Here is a 22,119-nt window from a genome sequence, read left to right as displayed (position 1 = left end):
CACATGTTGACCTTTCATATATTTTTCAACCATGCATTAAAAACATCGCATACAAAACATTAAAACGGTATGATATTCAGAAATCATAATGGAATAATTGTGTAAATGTGATTTTCATGCTGAAAAGTATTTCAATAATTCTTAATAGTTTGAGCAATAAGTTTCCTTTTTGCTGACTTTGGTTGGGGAAAAGTTCATGACGTCAATAAAGAGTAACCAAGTAAGAAAAAAAAAAATGATGTACATGGTAAAAAAAAAATATACAACTGAGAATTTACAACTTTGCCTTTCTCTCTCTCTCTCCCACTCTCTCTGTCTACCTGTCACTACACACACACACCAGTACACTACACCACTACTCCCACAATGCCACTAATATATATATATATATAAGATGCCACTGCGTGGCATCTTGGGCAGGTGTCTTCTACTATAGCCCCGGGCCGACCAATGCCTTGTGAGCAGATTTGGTAGACGGAAACTGAAAGAAGCCTGTCATATATATATATATATATATGTATGTGTGTGTGTGTGTTTGTGTGTCTGTGTTTGTCACCCTAGCATTGCTTGACAACCGATGCTGGTGTGTTTACGTCCCCGTCACTTAGCGGTTCAGCGAAAGAGACCGATGAATAAGTACTGGGCTTACAAAGAATACGTCCTGGGGTCGATTTGCTCGACTAAAGGCGGTGCTCCAGCATGGCCACAGTCAAATGACTGAAACAAGTAAAAGACTAAAAGAGAGTAAATGAGAGGTGTGGACTGTCACAATTATTATTATTATTATTGTCTCAATGAATTTTCTCTGTTTTATTACCATTCTATTTCTAGGAAAAATATATCTCTTTCAGAACGTTTCTCCAACTAATTGTCTGTGGTGGTGGTGGTGGTGTGGGGGGGGGGAGTAAAAGACCTTATGACTTTCCGCCTGTAATACTAGAACAAGTAAAAGGCACAGCTGGTGATAAATAGCCGGTGTGAGCTATTTTGATTGATAGGACTACAAGGCTATCTTGCTGAGAAGAATATCATTTACTGTGACATTTCTTTCAGGAACATACATAATGATTGTTACTAGCTTAAACATTACCTTACAGCAATGAAATAGAAATAACCTATTTTCGATTTGTATATATAGCAATGAACATTTTGCAGATAGATGGATTGACTAACTACCACGTATATATATATATATATTATATATATATATATTTATGTATATAAACTGAATTTGCCTGGCTTACTTGCAAATTTAAAACCTGTCCATTTGTAATAGACAATGAAAGAAGAAAGAATAAATCATGAATGGCATAGCAAATAGACTACTTGTTCTCTTTATCAAATCTCTTATCTCATCTCTCTCTCTCTCTGTCTCTTTTTTCTCTCTTTCTTTCTCTCTCTCTCTTCATCTCTGCTAGTTCCCTTCTTTCCCACACTCACTTACAGAAGCATGCATATTTATGTTCTTCTGCAATATGTGGCAGAGAAGTTTGATATAAACATTTACTGAACGAGAGAGCTGCATGGTATTAATAATAATAGTTGGGTGGAAAAAAAGAGAGAATTTACTGCAAGACGATAAGAGATAATTGTTTAGTCACAGTTGACTAGATAATAACAATAACAGCCATGATTATAATGTAAGGTTTAATAACCTCAGAAGACAACAGAATTAGAGAAAGAGTTAGAACAAGAGGAAAAGAGAAAGAGAGAGATGGAGAGAGAGAGAGAGACGAGGAGATTAATAGAAAGGAGGCAGAGAAAGATGAGGAGATAAAGAAGGAAAGAAAGAAAGAAGGAAAGAAAGAAGGAAAGAAAGAAGGAAAGAAAGAAAGAAAGAAGGAAGGAAAGACAGAAAAAAGAAGAGAAAGAAGGAAAGAAAGAAGGAAGGAAAGAAAGAAGGAAGGAAAGAAAGAAGGAAGGAAAGAAGGAAAGAAGGAAAGAAGGACGAAGGAAAGAAAGAAGGAAAGAAAGAAAGAAGGAAACAAAGAAGGAAGGAAAGAAGGAAAGAAAGAAGGAAAGAAAGAAGGAAAGAAAGAAAGAACGAAAGAAAGAAGGAAGGAAAGAAAGACAAAGAAAGAAGGAAAAAAGGAAAGAAGGAAAGAAGAAGGAAAGAAAGAACGAAAGAAAGAAAGAAAGAAGGAAAGAAAGGAAGAAAGAAAGAAAGAAAGAAAGAAAGATGGAAGGAAAGAAAGAAAGAAAGAAAGAATATATATAATAACAGAAATTGAGAGAGGAAAGAACCTAGAGAGGCAAGTCAAAAAATAGGTAAATGGTTTGTGCGAGAATTAATCTGGAGAGATTTGGTTGTTATTCTCCTTATACTAGAGAAGAAGATGGAAGCATTCATCATCAGTATAGTGTATCCAATCAATAGAACTGAAACTGCTTTAAGGCAGTTTTAGTACTTCTCAGCTGTAAATTATTAAAATTATTTGAAGATGATGGATTTGCTAATATTGTGTTGAGTCAAAAGTTTTGCAATATTTTGGTTACTTATTCGCTTTATTTATCAAGTTACAACAAAAGTAGCCTAGCAACCAAAGTAGGGGTGGGTGGGCCATCGTGTTGCACAGTCTGAAGCGACATTTCTGTCCGTTCTTTGATCCATCACTGATACCAGTTCTTGTCCTTCGAGACAAAGAACTCCTTCACTGAGGCCTCCACCTCTTCTTGGTTGATGCAACATCCCAAAGAGCATGAAGTGAGCCATGGATCAGAAGAAAGTAATAATCCAAGGGAGGTTTTCTTTGCAGTCCTAAAACGCATAAGCAGGGGTTAAGCAAGGATCAACTTCTGGGACCTGTCGCCAAACATGGGCATTTCGAACACAAGGTGATGCTCTGCATCTGGTGGAATTACGAGGGGGAAATTCACTACAAATTCATTCCAGACAGTCAAATCATTGATGCCAACCTGTAATCTGAACAGCTGGAGTAAAAGAAAGGAAATAGCAGAAAAATAGAATGTAGGAGATTCATATTTATCCTTATGAGAAAGAGATGTGAATCCAGTTAGGTATTGACTATAACTAAAGGCTATAACAGTAATTTAAAAATATAAGTAAAAGAGGTTTCAGAGACATTCCCTCTATAGATGAGTAAGGAGATTAGAAATTTTAACTCCAAATAAGTCGCGTAGGGCAAAAATTGTATAGAAATGTCCAAATAGCTGTAAGAAGTGATTTTAATGCTTTCAATAATTTATATTATGATTTTTATAATTTGTATTCTTATATGTATTGAATTATAAGATATATATGTATGCTATTAAGGTTCTCAGTTTGTAAAATGAATAAATAATCCAACATTCTAATATCCGAAAGTTAGTGAACAAACTAAATTTGTTTCTCCATTTTCTTATTTGTATTATATATCTATATATATAAAACTCTAGTTGTGTGAGTGTCTGTCCCCTTCGATTTAGATTCCTAACTCCTCCCACATTTTGCGGTGCAGTTTAACCAAATTCGGGTATCTTATAGTCGTGATTCATATCGAGCACGTCTGGCTATTAGCGCGCGTCAACGATGAGTCTACGATTTTTAAAAATAATTTAACATCATTTTTTATTCCATCTTAATGCATAAAATGCATCGTATGTTGATGGCGGCGGAGTTGGCGTCCACGCTCACAGCTGCACCTGTTTGCTTCTCCCCCTTCCCTCCCTCGTGAAGCTGTGGGGAAGGGAGTGTAAAGAAATCAACGTCGTAATGCGTTGTGAAGGAAACCAGCGTTCTTTTAGAACAACGACTTCATGGCTTGAAGACACCAAAACAAAAATGGCTAAGAAAGCCCGAATTTATAAGGGAAGTAACTCTCTAAAAATGCTTATATAGTTATTTCCCTTACAAACCCGAGCAACGCCGGGCGATACTGCTAGTCTTTATATATAAAAGTAAGGTTGTGTGTCTGTCTCCTACAATTTAGATTCCTAACTACTCCCACATTTTGCGGTGCAGTTTAAACAAAACCGGGTATCTTATAGTCGTGATTCATATCGAGCCCTTCTGGGTATTAGCGCGCGTCTACGATGAGCCTACAATTTAAAAAAAAATTTACCATCATTTTTTTCCATTTTAATGCATTTTTTCGCTATTATATGAGGGAAGTAACTCTCTAAAAATGTCTACGATGAGTCAACGATTTTTTAAAAAAATTACCATCATTTTTTTTTCCATTTTTAATGCATTTTTTGCTATCTTTTGGCTATAACTCTCTAAAAATGCTTATATAGTTATTTCCCTTACAAACCCGAGCAACGCCGGGCGATACTGCTAGTATATATATATATATTGTATTGTATTGAAAGGTCTAGCCAGAATAATATGCGCTTACTTAAACTTGAGACTACAGATCAAAATAACCTCCATCCTACATCCACTTCACAGCAGAATTATCAACTAAGAAATCTACTATAATCTATATATATAAAACTCTAGTTGTGTGAGTGTCTGTCCCCTTCGATTTAGATTCCTAACTCCTCCCACATTTTGCGGTGCAGTTTAACCAAATTCGGGTATCTTATAGTCGTGATTCATATCGAGCCCGTCTGACTATTAGCGTGCGTGAACGATGAGTCTACGATTTTAAAAATAATTTACCATCATTTTTTATTCCATTTTAATGCATAAAATGCATCGTATGTTGATGGCGGCGGAGTTGGCGTCCACGCTCACAGCTGCACCTGTTTGCTTCTCCCCCTTCCCTCCCTCGTGAAGCTGTGGGGAAGGGAGTGTAAAGAAATCAACGTTGTAATGCGTTGTGAAGGAAAGCAGCGTTCTTTTAGAACAACGACTTCATGGCTTGAAGACACCAAAACAAAAATGGCTAAGAAAGCCCGAATTTATAAGGGAAGTAACTCTCTAAAAATGCTTATATAGTTATTTCCCTTACAAATCCGAGCAACGCCGGGCGATACTGCTAGTTATATATAAAACTCACCATTCTTTATCCTTATTCTCGTTACCAATGTATCTCTATGTCTTTCACAGAAACGATCATAAATGTACTATTGCTACCAATTTTCTTTATTAATTAATTAAATTAATGGATTACTAGCGCAAATGACCAACTTCTTCCTGTTATTTTTCCTCCATTTTCTTCTTGCATATAATTTAAACTATGGTTTACCCGCTGAATTATTACTGCTACCATATACCTTTTACCAAGGACTGTACTTGCGCAGGTAATCACCAGGAGCGCCTTTGGATTTAACCATCCCTTAGAGGTTTTAAACACCTCTAACATATATATATATCAGTAAATGTAATATGTGACAATTATTCGGTAGCCATGATAAAACTCCGAGTTTCGGATGCTGAGGTGGAAATCCATGCCACCATCTCTTCAATTATCCGGCCATCGGAAAAATGCTATGGAAAATCATCAGAAAATGCTATGAAAACTGATGGTTTTTCATAGCATTTTTCCGATGGCCGGATAACTGAAGAGATGGCGGCGTGGATTTCCACCTCAGCATCCGAAACTCAGAGTTTTATCATAGCTACCGAATAATTGTCACATATTACATTTACAGATAAATTCCTCCATTTACATAACATCGAGGTCTCTTTCATTCTTTTTTTGTCTTACCATTTCTATCAATATATATATATATATATATATATATCTTCTCTATATATAAAACTGAAATGCGTTTTTACCGCTTGGATTGCTTTCAATGCCACTACATCCCGTCCGATTTGCTCCAAAATTTACAGGGACATGTAGAATGAGGTGACGATGCGCGTGGGCTACCTTAGAAATCCCTATCTTAAAAGGTGTGGTTGCTAGGGGCCATCTTCCTCACTCACCCTATTTCCTCCTTTCCCTCTCTTACTCCTCTTCATAACTTTCAGAAGTCCACTACGGTTATTTAAAGTATCTGTCACTATCGCTATTTCCTTTCTTTTTCACTGACTCTGTTTCCTACCTTCCTATCACTTCGGCAGCGTTCTTTTAAGTATATGTCTGTCACCAACAAACAACACACGAGCATGAGAACAAATATTATGAATCAGATATTCTTGCGTTCATTTATATGTGTGTGTGTGTGTGTTCTAAATATGTATATATAATGTATGTGTGTGTGTGTGTGTTCTATATATAAATATGTATATATATAATGTATGTGTGTGTGTGTTCTATATATAAATATGTATATATAATGTATGTGTGTGTGTGTTCTATATATAAATATGTATATATAATGTATATATACAAAGTGTATATATCTGTATTTATGTATATTAAACTTTTTCATACTTTTTCATAGTTATATATATTTTTAAACAAATTATAAATATAATTTAATAATTTTATTTTCAATTTAAATAATTTAAAGTTTTCAATTTTATATTTTACTAGCAGTATCGCCCGGCGTTGCTCGGGTTGTAAGGGAAATAACTATATAAGCATTTTTAGTGAGTTATAGCAAAAAAAAATAGCAAAAAATGCATTAAAAATGGAATAAAAAATGATAGTAATTTTTTTTTTAAATCATTGACTCATCGTAGACATTTTTAGAGAGTTACTTCCCTTATATAATAGGGAAAAATGCATTAAAATGGAATAAAAAATGATGGTAATTTTTTTTTTAATCGTTGACTCATCGTAGACATTTTTAGAGAGTTACTTCCCTTATATAATAGCAAAAAATGCATTAAAATGGAATAAAAAATTATGGTAAATTTTTTTTTAAATCGTAGACTCATCGTAGACGCGCGCTAATACCCAGAAGGGCTCGATATGAATCACGACTATAAGATACCCGGTTTTGGTTACACTGCACCGCAAAATGTGGGAGTGGTTAGGAATCTAAATCGTAGGAGACAGACACACAACCTTACTTTTATATATAAAGACTAGCAGTATCGCCCGGCGTTGCTCGGGTTTGTAAGGGAAATAACTATATAAGCATTTTTAGTGAGTTATAGCAAAAAATGCATTAAAATGGAATAAAAAGTGATGGTAATTTTTTTTTTAATCGTTGACTCAGTGTCTTCAAGCCATGAAGTCGTTGTTCTAAAAGAACGCTGGTCTCCTTGACAACGCTTTACGACGTTGATTTCCTTACACTCCTTCCCCACAGCTTCACGAGGGAGAAGCTAACAGGTGCAGATGTGAGCATGGACGCCAACTCCGCCGCCATCAACACACGAAAAATTATGCATTAAAATGGAATAAAAAATGATGTTAAATTATTTTTTAAATCGTCGACTCATCGTAGACGCGCGCTAATAGCCAGACGGGCTCGATATGAATCACGACTATAAGATACCCGAATTTGGTTAAACTGCACCGCAAAATGTGCGAGTAGTTAGGAATCTAAATCGAAGGGGACAGACACTCACACAACAGCAGTTTTATATATATAGATATATTTTCTATGTTATATTTTCTTTTTTTATGTTTTTGTTTTTTCACTGTTTGATTTGCCTATTAGTGGTTTTATCTCTAATTTAATTTATACAGATATATATCTCATTTGTATACATTTGTATATATAATGCGTGCACACACACACACACATATATATATATATACACATATATATATATAATGTGTGCATTACGTAGTCGGTCGATTCAGCTGAAAATATGCACACCTATGTTAAAGGTGCTTACAAGTTTGCATGACAACTATTTTGTTCCTCAAATGAAAGGCGTCACCTCTAGGACAAAATTCCTCATCTTATAAAATGTGGCCCCAGTAGACCCGAATGAAATCGGGTTATATTAACCAAAATGTGAAAAGGGGTCTAAATGGGGCTGGAAGGGGATTAAAATTTCTAGGAGTGGGTGTTTAGGAATTCTCTGTTACATCAAGCTAAAAAATTTGCGCCAGCCTTTTAATCGTCAATGTGTTGCCGTCCATGATAAAGAAGTTTTGAATGCTTGCCATGGTGAGTCTACTTTCGTGAGAAAGAATCACTTCAAAACTTGGTGTTTACGAATTTTCTTTTACATCAAGTTCAAAATTTTACGCCAGCCGTTAAACTGTCACTACATTGCTGTCCGTCGTTAACAAATGCCAGCCATGGTGACTCTATTATCCTCAGATTCTATCCCTTCAAACTTTGGTTTCCAATATTTTATTATTTTTATTCAGCTCGCAAGTTCGTCTGTCCCTGTTAAATGTTAGCGTTTTGCTGTCTGCCTTGAAGCAAACCTTTCCATTGCCACTGCCTCATATTGCTGATTGATCTTTCTAAATATTTTATTTCTCAACTTACTCAAGATCTTCTGTTGTTTATAAATGGGAGAGAGATAGATAAAGATAGAGAGTAAGAGAAAGCGAGGGAGAGTCCGAGAGAAAAAAAAGTAAGAGAGTGGGAAAGTGAGAGAGAAAGGAGAGAGAAACAAATACGGAGAATCATCATCATCATCATCATTTAACGTCCGTTTTCCGTGCTAGCACGGGTTGGACACTGTGACCGGGGTCTGGGAAACCAGGAGGCTGCACCAGGCTCCAGTCTGATCTGGCAGTGTTTCTACAGGTGGATGACCTTCCTAACGCCAACCACTCTGTGAGTGTAGTGAGTGCTTTTTTCGTGCCGCCGGCACTGGTGCCAGGGGGGCTCGCAGTGGCAACAATCGGTTGGTGCTTTTTACGTGCCACCGGCACAGAAGCAAGTCAAGGCGGTGCTGCAATCGGCCACGTTCGGATGGTACTTTTTACGTGCTGAAAGGAAGCAACAGAATGTAACACCCACACTCTTACCCGCGCGTAGAGCGGGTCACCTTCAGCTAGTTATATATAAAAGAGAAGTTGTGTGTCTGTCTTCTACGATTTAGATTCCTAACTACTCCCACATTTTGCGGTGCAGTTTAACCAAAACCGGGTATCTTATAGTCGTGGTTCATATCGAGCCCTTCTGGGTATTAGAGCGCGTCTACGATGAGTCTACGATTTAAAAAAAAATTTACCATCATTTTTTTCCATTTTGATGCATTTTTTCGCTATTATATAAGGGAAGTAACTCTCTAAAAATGTCTACGATGAGTCAACGATTAAAAAAAAATTTACCATAATTTTTTTTCCATTTTTAATGCATTCTTTTGCTATTTTTTGGCTATAACTCTCTAAAAATGCTTATATAGTTATTTCCCTTACAAACCCGAGCAACGCCGGGCGATACTGCTAGTATATATATATATATATATAGGATGTATGGATAGATAGATAGATATAGATATACACTACAGACTAACAAAAAATGTTCCTGTGGTCGGTATTGTACTTCAGGTAATACGAAATCAAAGTCTGTCCTTACAAATATGGATGATGTGTGTGTGTGTGTGTGGTATGACGAGTGTAATAATCTTGTATTTTTAAAAGATGAAATAATCATCTACAGACATCCTGACACTAACAGGAAACTTTGAACAACTTTCATGGAACAGGGTAAAATTTTAACCAACATGTTGCTTGGTAGCAGCACAAAAGAATAAATACTCTATATTTTGAGATTTCTTCCACCACTTCCCAGCGAGAAAAGAAAAAGGAAAAAAGATATGTTGTTAGCATTAACATTTCAAAAGAAGTTGTTTTGAAAGTTTTGCGAAATATTTATACTTCGTTTGTTGCTTCTAAGGAACATACAATGAAACAATGGCCTCTTGGTAAAAGTATGATTATAAAAAGAAGGTGGGGTGGTGGAGAGATAGAGAAAATAAGAAAATTATTTATCTAACGTTGTTAGATTGTAGTATCGTTTTCTGATGTTAAGGAAGAAGAGTAATTAAATGCCTTGTTTGTATAAGCTAAGGACAAATCTTTAAATAGCTTTATCGTCTCAATATCATTACAGTTGGCTCAAAGAATTGCCGACATAATTCAAGTCGGTGAAGCTTCAATATCTGGAGCAAGAAAAATATCCAGACTTAAGAAAATATTTTTAAGTTGGTTAGTTGCAGCAGACCTTACAGTAATTATAGAGTATAAAAGGAGTGGTATTGTGTTGTAGAGAGATTAACAGCCGTCGACAGCTTAAAGCTGAAATATATATTTAAAAACAGGGTGTTTGATATACAAAACTATGGCTGCCAGTGAAGAAAGTAATTTAAGAAAACTAAAAAGAAAAAAAAAAACACAGATTAAATAATTGTTAGTAATAGATTTTGTTCAGTTATTATAAAATTAAAAGCATTCTTTTAAGATTACTGAATTGTTTCTTTCATTTTATTAAAAAAAAAATCTCTGGATATTTTTTTTTTTTTAATGTACCTAGAAAATTTAGTATGCCTCCCAGAGGGAAAAGGTAGTCTTATTTTGTGGCATGTTACTTTAATTCATTATTAAACGTGATCAGATCTCAAGTGTATTAAAAATTAAGTTTATTCCCGGAGTCTGAGCTCAGAAGCAAATTTTTCAACGTGGAAATATAAGTTTGTATTACTTGTGCTAAAATAGGCATTTAAATAAAAAAAAAAGAAGTTAACTCCAACTTAATTAGAATTAGCTTCTTTTTTTTTCATTTTTGCACGTCAATTTTGTTTTTAATAATTACATATATCACACGTATGGATATGATACATACATAACGCGCGACCACTTCAAAATACAAATCCCAAACCGAAGAAAACACAAACATGAGCCAAGAAAGAAAGGAAAAAGAAGAGAAAAATCAGCAATTCAACACCGACCTTTTGGCTAAGATCAAAGTGCCTCAATTGATTGCACACCAACGAAACTTACTGAAGGTAGCCAACATGCTTGCGGTATTGGCGCAGGTGATGGCGATGCTAAGGCGTTGGAAAAAAGAATTTAGTGTCCCCACTCCCACATATACGTAATTCAAAATATAAACAACAATAAACCATAAAATGAATATTTATTTTTCGAAATGAAACAAAAGTAACAGTAAGATAGGAAATACTGTTTATTTTTGTATATTTCTACTTTATTTATATTTGAAAAGGTTGCAAGACGCAACGAAAATTTTAGGAAAATAAAAATAAGTAAATGAGTGGAAATTTTACCGGTGAGTGTGTTAAATTATAAGGCACAAAAAGAAAATGGCTCTCCCCAGACACAACAGAATATGCTTCAACACACGAACTCATATAAAGAATCTTGCAAACCAAATCCCAAAACGAAATATATTTGAAAAGTTATCTAGTGGTTGTGTGGTAAGTAGCTTGCTAACCAACCACATGGTTCCGGGTTCAGTCCCACTGCGTGGCATCTTGGACAAGTGTCTTCTGCTATAGCCTCGGGCCGACCAATGCCATGTGAGTGGATTCGGTAGACGGAAACTGAAAGAAGCCTGTCGTATATATGTATATATATATGTGTGTGTGTATATGTTTGTGTGTCTGTGTTTGTCCCCCTAGCATTGCTTGACAACCGATGCTGGTGTGTTTACGTCCCCGTCACCTAGCGGTTCGGCAAAAGAGACCGATAGAATAAGTACTGGGCTTACAAAGAATAAGTCCCGGGGCCGATTTGCTCGACTAAAGGCGGTGTTCCAGCATGGCCGCAGTCAAATGACTGAAACAAGTAAAAGAGTAAAGAGTACTTTTTTTAATTGCAAAGTCTTTGGTCAGATCCTCAAAAGTTAATCTTATGTAACACATCTGCTTCTATACTTAGTAGAGAAAAGGCACTACGAATATTATTTTAGCAAGTTTAAAGTGATTTTGGGGCCGTAAACCATTTAACATTATCTGTGGTGCCTCTCCTTGTCTTATTTTGCTTAATGGTTAACCAAGCGCTACACCTTTCACACTCCCCCCCCTCACAACCTTTGATTTGCAAATTAATCAAAAGCGTTAACTACCGTTGGCCATATCGGTTTCAAAGGAACTGGCTGTCTTTCTTCCAGAACAATCCAATCGTCAAAGAAATCTAGTCTTGGATATATCTTTGGAAGAGAGGATCTCATCTAGGTTAACTTGTCTAGGATATAAACTCCGACGTCTGGCAGCTGACTTGGCAGACACCCATAAAATTATCAACCATCTTACAAACAATAACTCTGAGCACCTTTTCAAACTCCACCCGTCTAACACCCGTGGACATATTTACAAAGTCAGAAAACAGCACAGCTCCCATGACTTTCGGAAACATTTTTTTCACGCTGAGAGTTGCTGAAGCATGGAACAAACTGCCGGCATCAGTTGTTAGTTGTCGGAGCGCTGCATCCTTCAAAACTTCCATGCTTTCTGAGATTCGCCAACACTACACCTGATTTTCTCCCCTCCATACACATGCAAGCATGTACCTGACTCATACATTGTTCACTTTCCAGACATTTGTACATTACTGCATATGCTTTATACGCACTTTCTGACAAGTTGTGGTGCACCTGAGCACTGTATACAATAATTTCATTATTATTATAATTATGAATAGGATCCCAAGAGACTCATTCAAATATTACATTTCGGTAGCTTATAGTACAGTTGAATAACTTCAGCCAGTTGAGTCCGTGACCTGCTTTTTATTGCCAGTTGTAGCAGTCATAACCATTTACTTCTGAAAATCTTAAGCTTAATGTCCTCCTAAACAGTTACTAGAAACAATTCCAGTGTATCATTACCTGAAAATTATTACAGTCGAGCAGAGAGATGCGTCCAGAAATAGATATATTTTATTCTTATATATATATATATATATATATATATATATAATTATATCGTATCGTATCATATCATCATATTACATCCATCTCAAAGATAAATTCATGCTATTTCGCTGGTTATCTATTATCTACTGCCACATCTTTTGCAGTGGAAAAATCTATTACAGATATGCCAAGTAATATTAAGCCGTAAACCATTGAGAAATAAAGAAAAGGAAAAGAGTAAATGTAGAAAGAACACAAGCACCTGATTTTAAGAGATTAGTTTTAATATTTTATTTATAAAACAATTTCTGTATTTATATAAATGGCTATGGCATATCGTCAAAGTTATGCATTATGCAGGATGGAGCTATCTAATTTAAATATCCATACTATAAATACAGTTCTCACTATTTAAGTCAGGTTTTTAAAAGCAATTTTTCAAACAAACGAGAATATTTTTGTTTTAGATTTTTTTCTTTTAATCTGAAGAATATGTAAGAGGAGGCTTTAGTGCAACAGGAAGCTAAACTACGGCAATTATAGGAAGAATATCGACATTTTGTGTCGTTTATATATAAATATCATATAACTGTTTCCTTCAGACATAAATTCAAAACTCTGCTAAATAGAACCATATTTCCGTTAGACATAACCGTTAAATGATATGCCGACTTGGGTTTTTCAAAAATCCACCTCGTATAAGTTATCGAATTATTTGACAGGTTAATGACGCAAAAAAAAAAAAGAAAAGAAAAAGAGTCTTGAAGGATAATGAGAGTTTCCTTAATCAATCAACACGAATGATATAATTTTAAGTTCCATTTCGTCGCAGAACGTAATTATAGAAATTTCCATGACAAAACCGAAAAAAACCACTTCCGCATACCAAAGTCACAAATTATATTTACTTTTTACGTAAGACTTGAAAAAAATTACACGAACGTAGTAGAATTGCTGTTTATATTGAATTATGGCTGAGGAAGGGATGATTTGATGTAATTAATATTTTGTAGTTAATTACTCGTTATCTTTGTATTAATTAGTTCTTAATAATGGATTTACTACCATTTCTATAAATATTTTAACACTGGTGTTACTGTTGCTGAATACGTCGTCGTTATTGAAAATATTCATAAATATTTTCAGCTGTGTTCATTTTTATCCATTAGACTCAATTCTCGTATATAAAACCTGGGAGTACATGAGTCAAAGGGCCTCTTGTCAGGGACCAAAATAGTGAAGGTAAATTACCAAATGAAATAAAAATAATTATGAAAATATTCATAAGTATTTTCAGCTGTGTTCATTTTTATCCATTAATTCCCATATATAAAACCTGGGAGTACGTGAGTCAAAGGGCCTCCTGTCAGGGACTAAAAGAGTGAGGGTAAATTACCCACCAAATGAAATAAAAATTAAAATTTTGAGGCCAATTTTTTGCGGCTTGAAAGATACTTTTCATAGGACTTCGATAATGTGTAGTTAACTTTTTTCTTCTCCAAACCTGGGAGTACGTGAGTCAAAGGGCCTCTTATCAGGGACCAAAAGAGTGAGGGTGAATTACCAAATGAAATAAAAATAATTATTATGAAAATATTCATGAGTATTTTCAGCTGAGTTCATTTTTATCCATTAGACTCAATTAATAAAACCTGGGAGCACGTGAGTGAAAGGGCCTCTTGTCAGGGACCAAAAGAGTGAGGGTAAATTACCCACCAAATGAAATTAAAATTTTGGGACAAATTTCTTGCGGCTTCAGAGAACCTTTTCATAGGACTTCAATAATGTGTAGTTAACTTTTTGCCTCTCCAAACCACTTTCACAAGTTTGTCCAAAACGCACGTGCTTGTCTTCAGACTTTTAATTAGCCATTGTTTCATATATTCTGAGTAATAATATAAAGCTTTCTTCATAGGTCTCAAGACTCTGGAGGCTAAAAACAAAAATAGGGTATGTGTATGACAAAAATGATGCATAGACTACAGGGAAAGTTGACTTATGCATCACAAGATTAACATCACAGGCAACGGGTTCCTAAAAATGGAGAGGTCTTATTACATGACATTTTACAGCAGAAGTATTCAATGTTTTAGACGTCCTGGTGCAAGAACAAAGGAAACCATGTTTTAAAGTTGAAAATTAGGAAACATAGAAAGCGTTGCTTACCTTTTATATTGACTTCAGATTTTGGTTTAAGGTCAGTAATTTCCGGGGTGGCGTTAAGTCGATTACATCGACCTCAGTGTTCAACTGTTGCTTATTTTAACGAGAATTGGAACTCAGAACACGAAGACGAAATGTTGCTAACGATTCACAGTTATGGATGACAAAATTGCGAATAACGCTCTTTTGAGGACCCACAAAACATTAGTCAAGATCCTCAGTTGTAGGCAAACTGCGGCCCGTCGAACTTTTTGAATGAAAGTTAACTTGAGTTTTTCTTTCTTTTTTTTTTTTTTTAGTAGTGCGGCCGGGTTGATGATGAACCATGTCTCATGCAGCCTGTTTCTCGACAAAGGTTCCCATACTTGGTCTAAGGCGGCGATCTGGCAGAAACGTTAGCACGCCGGGCGAAATGCTTAGCGATATTTCGTCTGCCGTTACGTTCTGAGTTCAAATTCCGCCGAGGTCGACTTTGCCTTTTATCCTTTCGGGGTCGATAAATTAAGTACCAGTTACGCACTGAGGTCGATGTAATCGACTTAATCCGTTTGTCTGCCCTTGTTTAGCCCTTGTGGGTAGTAAAGAAATAGATTCCCATACTTGGTCTAGTGGAGGCGCGTGGCTTAGTGGTTAGGGTGTCAGCATCATGATTGTAAGATTGTGGTTTCGATTCCTGGACCGGGCGACACGTTGTGTTCTTGAGCAAAACACTTCATTTCACGTTGCTCCAGTCCACTCAGCTGGCAAAAATGGGTAACGCTGCGATGGACTGGCGTCCTGTCCAGCTGGGGAACACATACGCCATTGAAACCAGGTAACCGGACCCATGAGCCTGGCTAGGCTTTAAAAGGGCGTATTTATTTTATACTTGGTTTAAATTTTTTGAAGCCCTAAATTATATATTTTAACCCTTTAAAATTCAGATTACTCTGTCAAATGTAATGCTTATATATTCACAATGTTTTCAATTTATCATACGTTATCTCATAGCTTTGAGATTTCAATGATGCGATTATATATTTTTAGGATGAGAGTGTAGGGTAGGTGTTATATATTTCTTTATTGCCCACAAGGAGCTAAACATAGAGGGGACAAAAAAGGACAGACAAACGGATTAAGTCGACCCCAGTGCGAAACTGGTACTTTATTTATAGAACCCCGAAAAGATGAAAGGCAAGGTCGACCTCGGCGGAATTTGAACTCAGAAGGTAGCGACGGGTGAAATACTGTGAAGCACTTCGCCCGGCGTGGTGAAAGAGTGCAGCGGGGTTCACCGCCCCTCCTCACCGGAGCCTCATGGAGCTCAGGTGTTTTTGCTCAATAAACACTCACAATGCCCGGTCTGGGAATTGAAACCGCGTTGTTACGACAGCGAGTCCACTGCCCTAATCACTGGGTCATTGCGCCTCCACGTTTTACCACTAAGCCATATGCCCGTGGGCATCCCTAGTAATATATATATTCTTTGTGGTATATTGAAAATCTTTGCTTTATGCTGATTTTTTTTTCGTTCGTGTATTTTGATATTGCTATATAAATGTGTGATTATTCTAATATGTTAAAGTAACACTAGTTTACAACGTTTGCTTTCAAAGCATATATTTTTTAGTTGACTTTCTCTTACGTAAGTTCATTATCATGACAGCCAGACTTTATTTTATTCACAATTTTATGTCGCAACTTGAACATTTTACAGCGCAATTATTGTTTTTCTATTCAAAACTACTGAATCTATGGTATTTATTCTCCATATATAAAGCGATATATAAGATAATATTGCACAAATATTACGGCTGTCGAGGGTATAAAAAGAAAATTTTCTCAACATTTTGAATCGTATTTGCTTTTTTAAAGCCAATAATCAACTTATAGCATAACTATATGTGTGTCTCCTTCCCAACTTTGTTTCCTCATAACTTTCTGAAAAAATGATTATTTTATCATGAAATTTTCTACAAATACATTTTAGATCCATGTAGATTATGATTATATCGGCTTTTTTTTTTCGACGCGAGTGAGGATTTTTTTCAGCACAAACTCAATTTAACCATAATATACAATGCATGAAGAACGTTAGAATCTGTTGAAATTTTTGATAAACAGAACTTGATACTATTTAAGAAAAGTAGTCGCGCAAGCTAGTCATGACTAATCGATCCTTACTTTGTGTTTTATTTACTTTGTCTTAAAAAATTAGGATCTTTTCACTTTGACCGGCAGATTTCTAAAATAATTTCTTTGTAACTAAACACTTTTAAACTTCATATACTGGTTTAAGCTTCATTGATTGGTTGAAATTGCCGAAATGCAAGAAATTAAACAACAAATAGCTTACAAACTACAGAATTTTCTCAAGAAAGCCAAGAGAAAATGATGTTTTATGTAACACACTACCAGTATACGAAGTTTAAAAGTGTTTAGTTACAAATAAATTATTTTAAAAATCTGTCGGTCAAAGAAGGGGCGCATATACATGAGGGTGGGATCTTTTCCTTTTGAACGGCAGTTTTCAACACAATTTCTAGTTAACTAAACACTTTTAAACTTCGTATACTGGTAGAATGTGTTTATAAAACATCATTTTTTTCTTGGCTTTATTGAGAAAATTTAATATGTTGTAACATATTTCCACTTTAAAATCGAGCTTTTCGGCAATTTTAACCAATCAAGTACGTCCATTTGGAGTCAAAACATACCGTGCTGTATGAATATGTCCCTCAGAAACAGATTGGGTTTATTTACATTTGCGAAGAAAAAAAGATACCCTTCCCCCACTCCTAACTAAACCTAACCCTAAAATAGATTGAAATGCAATAGATCGATACTAGGGCCATAATTATGGGTGACAATTTCATACGACACCGCTACGGAAAATGGGATTTTTTTCTAGCGGTGTCGTATGAAATTGTCACCCATTATTATGGCCCTAGTATCGATCTATTGCATTTCAATCTATTTTAGGGTTAGGTTTAGTTAGAGTTAGGGTTAAGGGTGGGGTTAGTGTTAAGGGTGGGGGAAAGGGTATCTTTTTTTCTTCGCAAATGTAAATAAACCCAATCTGTTTCTGAGTGACATATTCATACAGCACGGTATGTTTTGACTCCAAATGGACGTATTTGATTGGTTAAAGTTGCCGAAAAGCTCGATTTTAAAGTGGAAATATGTTACAACATATTGAATTTTCTCAATAAAGCCAAGAAAAAATGATGTTTTATAAACACATTCTACCAGTATACGAAGTTTAAAAGTATTTAGTTAACTAGAAATTGTGTGGACATATGCCGTTCAAAAGGAAAAGATCCTGAGGGTGGCTTATGTAATACACAGTTCCACAGGACAATTCACAAGGATGAGCAAATAATGTTAACGGTTATACTTGCTTTCGTTACAAATCTTTTAAAATATCCTAATCCTTTACTGACTTATTTCAATGCGCATATTTGCTTTATATATATATAAATTATATATTATTCGTTCATATATTTTTAAAGCATTTAAATTTTAGAATTTTTGTTTTGGTAAAAAAAAAGGGAATTCTTTCTAAATTTATTATATGACGAAATAGAATATTTTAATTTAGTATTCAGATATAATCTTTAAATTATGCTTTAGATAATAGATTTTATTATTTCTGAACTTTAATGTGTATATAATAATTTTTAGAGTTAGATAAATCCGAACAATGAATTTCTAATGCTTTTTTTAATCTTAGTGGGGGAGGACAAACGTCTGATACGTGGAGAGGGGATTTCAAAGACGTTCCAGCCATGATTATCTGCCTAGTTTCAGACAGTAAAACCAAGTCTACCTCATCTAATTCATCATATATTTTCTTTCCTTTGGTTGCTATCTTCAGCAAGTCGAGTGACCACGTAGATTGTTGCTATGTGTGGGGGTGAGAAAGAGAGTTTTGAAAAATAACCAGATGAAGAAATATGGGATCTTTTCCTTTTGATAGCCAGATTTCAACACAATTTCTAGTTAACTAAACACTTTAAATATCGTTAATATTTTTATTGGGCGACGAAATTCATCGATTTAAGAGATATGGCTGTTATTTCTAGCACATGCCAACACAACCCTCCTCGTTTGTTTATCAATATCGATAACGCAGCAAATGATTTCAGCTCAAAAGAGAGCATAGGATTGGTTAAAATTCGAAAAATTAAACTACGTTAAACAAACGGATTACAAATTTATCAAAAAAGCCAAGTGAAAATAATGTTTTCTTTTGACACATTCTACCAGTATACGAAGTTTTAAAGTGTTTAGTTAACTAGAAATTGTGTTGAAATCTGGCTATCAAAAGGAAAAGATTCGAAATATGGGAAGGGTTTTAAAATATAAATTTATCCCATGTTTCAACTAAAACCTTAAACTTTGTTGATCAAATGGCGATGTGATGGTGGTGACAATGGCTAAAAAACGAAAGAGTAAAATTGCTTTTCGAATAACAAACATTATAAACCGCATTAGATCATTTGCTATATGATTTGCCAATGTGATACGCTGATTTACATAACCTACTTGGAAACAACGAAATATTATTTATGTCATGAATTATTGCTGTCACTAATATAACCATTAACAGGCAGGCAATAGTAAGAACGAATGTGGAGGCGCAATGGCCCAGTGGTTAGGGCAGCGGACTCGCGGTCGTAGGATCGCGGTTTCGATTCCCAGACCGGGCGTTGTGAGTGTTTATTGAGCGAAAACACAAAGTTCCGGCAGGGATGGTGGTGTTCCCTGCTGTACTCTTTCACCATAACTTTCTCTCACTCTTACTTCCTGTTTCTGTTGTACCTGAATATCGTTAAGGGTACACATGTCTGTGGAGTGCTCAGCCACTTACACGTTAATTTCACGAGCAGGCTATTCCGTTGATCGGATCAACCGGAACCTTCGTCGTCGTAAGAACGAAATTTTTGAGACAGTTGCATAATTATATTTTACTTCTGAAGTGTAGGCATCGTTTTAACTGTAATCTTTTGTAAAGCACTACTTGCTTATAAACAAGATTAAAACTGTGATAACGAAAGCTAACATCGACAATGAAAAAAGACGGGCAAATAAGGAAGTGTGACAGTATAAATGAGAATTAAAAAGAAACAACAATGGCCGAAAGATTGGCAGGTTCTAAACGCAGACGATGAAATGTCTCGAGTTAGTTATTAAGTTAATAAGATAAAAAGAGTCAGGAGGTAAATGATGAGAAACTATGTGAAAATAGAAGCAGATTAAATGAAAACAGATTTTTAAAAAAAGAGTAATTAACAATTACGGTATTGTCTAAAGATTTATAGCATCGTTCCGTAAACATCTTCAGATAAAATTTCAATTAGCTTTTAAATTTTGAGTCAAAACAACTATTTTATACATGTATGCACCAAACAAGACACTTCCATTCACTGCACAATACTCTCCAAACTCAATCGTACAGATTCACCGGCAAGAACACAAGCACCAAGGAAGACGTCTTAGAAAGGTAGCTTCATAAATATTGAAGGAAACCAGGCCCAGTCTGATCTGGCAATGTTTCTACGGCTGGATGCCCTTCCTAATGCCAACAACTCCATGAGCGTAGTGGGTGCTTTTACGTGCCACCGGCACAGGTGTCAGACAGGGCTGGCAAACGGCCACGATCGGATGGTGCTTTTTACATGCCACCGGCACGGAGGCCAGGCGAGGCTGGCAACGGCCACGATCGGATGATGCTTTTTATGTGCCGCCGGCACCATCATCATTTAACCGTTTTCCATGTTGGCATGTGTTGGATGGTTTAACAGGAGCTGACAAGAAGACAGCCGCACCAAGCTCCAACCATCACCTGCAACATTGCTATAATCTAAAGTATTGTTTTCAAAGACATTTTGTAATCATTGGTGAAGTTCACAGGGGTTTCCCCCTCAGCAACAAGAAAGTCAATCACTGCTATTTTGTTTTTTTAAGGGGCAGCCATTTTGAATTTTCCTTACCAGTCTAAAAACCTGAAAAGTAAGAAACAAAATATTTCAGAGTGTAAATGATATAATCATTTATAACTGGGAAAATTTTCAGTTATTTTTATTAAAAACTTCACCCGAAATAAAGAAAATGGCATTACTTTTTGACTCACCTTCGTATGTGTATGTGCAATATGTGTACTCTTGTCTAGACATCACTTGATGGAGATGCAGATAAGCATCATCATACAAATGAAGATGCTTGTTCCCAGTCTTTCATGGAAAAGAAAAATAAAACGTCTGGGCATGAGTAAATATTATCTTGCTTGAAAACAAGTGAGGGTTGATGACACATGTGGCACCTAGCAGAAGCAAATCTACCTCAACAAATTCCATCTGACCTATGCAACCATTAAATAGGGGATGCTAAATGATACATATATAGACAGACAGGTAGATAGATAGATAGATAGATAGATAGATAGATAGATAGATAGATAGATAGATAGATAGATAATAGATAGATAGATAGATAGATAGATAGATAACAGACAGATAGATAGATAGATAGATAGATAGATAGATAGATAGATAGATAGAAATAGATAGATAGATAGATAGATAGATAGATAGATAGATAGATAGATAGATAGATAGAAATAGATAGATAGAAATAGATAGATAGATAGATAGATAGATAGATAGATAACAGACAGATAGATAGATAGATAGATAGATAGATAGATAGATAGATAGATAGATAGAAATAGATAGATAGATAGAAATAGATAGATAGATAGATAGATAGATAGATAGATAGATAGATAGATAACAGACAGATAGATAGATTGATAGATAGATAGATAGATAGAAATAGATAGATAGATAGATAGAAATAGACAGATAGAAATAGATAGATAGATAGATAGATAGATAGATAGATAGATAGATAGATAGATAGATAGATAGATAGATAGATAGACAGACACAGAGGTAGATAGACAGATACATACATACAAAGAAAGATAGACAGATGGATATAAAGTAGGAGACTTTACTCATAAATATTTCCTTTTTTTTTTGTTTTATTTCTTGTATGTACTCCATTATCTATCCAACTGTGTGTTTGTGTGTTTGTCATTTTGCTGTGCTTAAGAAGACACGCCAAGCTAAGTGAAATCGCGGCCAGTGTCGGTGACACATAAAAGGTAACCAGTACACTCTGTAAAGTGGTTGGCATTAGGAAAGGCATCCAGCCATAGAAACCATGCCAAAACAGAGACTGGGGCCAGGTGCAGCCCTTCGGCTTGCCAGCGCCAATAAAACCGTCTAACCCATGCCAGCATGGAAAACTGACATTAAATGATGATGACGATGATACAAATTTATTTTACGTAGTCGTTGGTTATGGCTAGCCAGAAAATGACCAATTATAGTTGTC

General features: G+C 35.5%; 1 long non-coding RNA gene across 1 annotated transcript; it reads right to left on the bottom strand.

The window, feature by feature from the left end:
• Positions 1–5,057: 5,057 nt before the first annotated feature.
• Positions 5,058–21,680, bottom strand: LOC118767448. The gene is made up of 3 exons (XR_005003372.1): positions 21,666–21,680; positions 14,917–14,919; positions 5,058–5,178 (listed from the first exon to the last, which is right to left on the bottom strand). It is a non-coding gene; the product is annotated as an uncharacterized LOC118767448 (long non-coding RNA).
• Positions 21,681–22,119: the final 439 nt, after the last annotated feature.

This window comes from Octopus sinensis, linkage group LG2 (assembly GCF_006345805.1).
Source record: "Octopus sinensis linkage group LG2, ASM634580v1, whole genome shotgun sequence".
Classification (NCBI taxonomy): Eukaryota; Metazoa; Mollusca; class Cephalopoda; order Octopoda; family Octopodidae; genus Octopus; species Octopus sinensis.
This window is presented reverse-complemented; position numbering and strand designations above follow the sequence as displayed.